The sequence below is a fragment of the Echinops telfairi genome, unplaced genomic scaffold, assembly GCF_000313985.2.
Source record: "Echinops telfairi isolate 266 unplaced genomic scaffold, ASM31398v2 ScPeMD7_7475;HRSCAF=8513, whole genome shotgun sequence".
In the NCBI taxonomy this organism is placed as follows: Eukaryota; Metazoa; Chordata; class Mammalia; order Afrosoricida; family Tenrecidae; genus Echinops; species Echinops telfairi.
In genome coordinates this window covers 25,909,871-25,912,950 of record NW_022111379.1, presented here as the reverse complement: position 1 = coordinate 25,912,950, position 3,080 = coordinate 25,909,871, and the positions used below count along the sequence as shown (strand labels likewise).

At 40.6% G+C, this 3,080-nt stretch overlaps 1 pseudogene; it reads right to left on the bottom strand.

Moving 5' to 3' along the window:
* Positions 1-592: 592 nt before the first annotated feature.
* On the bottom strand, positions 593-1,984 carry LOC101663790 (annotated as a pseudogene).
* Between the last annotated feature and the right edge of the window lie 1,096 nt (positions 1,985-3,080).

Genomic DNA, 3,080 nt, shown 5'->3' with positions numbered 1-3,080 from the left:
ATCACTCATTTGTACCTTTGGCATTTGGCAACCTCCTTTTGTCTTATAAAAAGTTTTGAGGAAGAAATCCCTGTTTATTGGTTAATTTACTAGTTACTTGGAAATAACTAGGAAAGGCCAAGTTAACTATTCAAATAACACCAACTGACATATAAAAGACAGATACTATTGCCGACATTTTCCATCCAAAGCATCGTGAAATGGCTGTTAAAGTTCAGAGGAGCTAAGTGATTAGATATTCTTAAGTCCTTTATACCAACAAACTTCTCAGTGTGGGTCTTTATGTACTTCAGTGTTGGAGGCACAAGTAAATCACAGTAACTGATTTGGGAAACTTCTGTTTTAACTCTGAATACATTTGTTTCCATTTTGAGGTTGCTTATGTGCCAGAAAACATGCAGTCAATAAAAAAATACCAGAGGGGTGGGGACAAAAGGCTCTCTGGATTTGTACAGCAAAAACAAATAATAATAATAATAATAATAATAATAATAATAATAAAATGTTAGGAAGTAGTGAGTGTAGGAGAAAGTGACATTCTTGGTGAGCAGCAGCACTGAAAGACGGCAGGTCACATATCCAGTGACGGGAGTTATGATGTATAGTGAGGCCCATTGTCCCTCGCAGCATATTCAAGGACAAAAGGAGGGAAGTCCATCTATTCTGGAGATATGGCAGAAAAAAGCTAGTAGAGGCTATTCACATGGTGTATTTCATCTTTCAATCCTGAGATAGAGAAGGTGGTGAAAAACCGTGCTGACACCTTTGAACGAAATGTTGGCTGAACAAAATACACAGGCTTTCAAGACCTCTTGTTCTTGACAGTCACAACCTCACAGAGGTTCTTCAAGAAATCATAGTGTAGGTGATAGTCTTTGTTGGTTAGGGTGTGAAAATACACTAATACCTAATCCTTCACAGTGATGTGATCCATTACATGGATATAATACAGGAGCACCTTATTGAGATCTACTAATGTTGCAAGGCGTTTCTTCCAACTACCACCATCACTGTGCAACCACACTTATCAACACCTGTTTAGAGAAGCAATATCAGACAGACCCTCAGGTCTTGCTTGACATAACCTGTGATTATAATTTCTTTGATGTGCCAGTGATAACTATGAGTATCTCCTTCCATTTGAGTGAACACGTGAGAGTCAGTGAAAGAGAAATCAACTCCATCGCCTGCATGCTCCTCTTCTTGGTCATCTGGAGTGCCAGGCTTTACACTGCCATTCAGGTACCATGGGCTCCCCTTCTGAATTTCCAACATCCACAGGACAGACTGGCAGTGACCAGCTCTCTGTCTGCAGTGACCTTTGGAAATGCAGAGGTAGCAGCCTTTGGTAGGTGGCTGGCCTCTTCAAGTTTAGAGATAGCAAATACTACTCTTTCAATGGCTTCCCCACGAATCTCTAGAAATCTCCTCACAATGCAAAGTGCAGTATCTGTAGAAAGGTAGACTCATATATTGAAAGATAGACGCATATTACACAGTTTATCACACAAAATCCAACAGAAGACTAACTGTTATTTCCCCAACTTTAGCAGCTGTAGAGGGGACTCTCAGTTGCTGTGCAGTAACGGCTTTGGCTCTTAGGTCCCACTGTGTGAATGACCAACTAGATTAAATCCTTTGATCAACTTTGCCTCACCTGCCTCACACCCTTTAAGTTTCTGGAGGCCCTCTTTCAAATCAGGCCCTGCAAACATGGAGATAGCTTCTGACCCAGGAGTCTTATCTGGGAGACTCCCATGCTGGTACTCACAATCAATCACTGTACAGTTTAGTATTGTTATGTCTCCTTTCCAAAGAACCATTTTCCATTAATATCCTTATAACGGAAAATGATTGAATAACTTCTTCCTGTAATGTTTCAGCTTCCACATCCCAGGTATTTAGTGCATCTTCACATGAGTCCTCCCCAGTGTGGTAGTATATCCACATCCACAAATCGGGAAGGGCTACCCAAGGGATCCATGGAATGGAAACGTCAGCTAATATCTATTCCCAAATTTCTCAGCAATTCAATATTCACCGAATACTGTAGCCTCTTTTCTCATTGCCACGTTGACTCTCACAGCACTTCAGATAATAAAAAGCCCACCAATACCCAAGGGGGAAATGCCAGGCTCTTTGTCTCAAAGAACAGCCCAACCCTAGGCTCTCTGCACTCATCTCCTGCCTAGGTCCTGTCCAGTGCATCTCTGGCCGCTCCGTCCAACCTTGGAAACAACTCTGAGGTTTTAACTTCTTTCTACTGTTTAGGTACCTGAACTGTGTGACTCTCTATAAATTACCTGGCTATGGATTTGGAGGAGATCTGAACCCACTATTGTGTTTTTGTGGTACAAAGTGTATAATTCTTAACTCTTATGACTATGACAAACTAAGGGGACAGATCTGATGAGAAATCTATTCTCCTTTCTATTTTCTAATTGGTTTAGCACTGCAAGATGGTTACTAGACTTCTAGATATCAGCACTAAGTCAATAAATAGCTATGGTGTCGAGATGCTTATATTGTATTTTAAAGACTTCTCATCATGAATCTAATGCCAAAGTTACTTTTCTTTGAAGTGGGTTAGGGAAAAAAGACCCCAGATTCAAAATTTTTTATACAGACCCTTTTGTTAAACCTTTCATAGGACAAAGACATAACCATCAGGATGAGGCAAACTGCTAGCTTGTGCTCCCAACGGAGACCAATGGGATCCATCGGTTCACAGTTACAGTGTTCATTATATGTGAGAAAGAGCAAGGAAATCATGACAAGATTGATTGGTGGCAGGTCAATCCATACTGTAACTGCAGGATTTCAAATGTGGGAAGAGGCTCATGATAGGGATATGTACCAAATTGTAGGTTAAAATAGGCTGTAGGATTAGTTCTGGAACTTCGATCACCTGCCTTGATGATGCTTGGTCTAAGACTCATGATCATGCAACCCTGAACCATAGCCATTAAGAAGGAAAATAAAATACAGTCTGATATGCTAAGGATTATCCAGATTTAGTACCTGAATTTTAATGTATCATGAGGCAGCCAAGCCTGATGAATGCAAAACAATGCTATGGA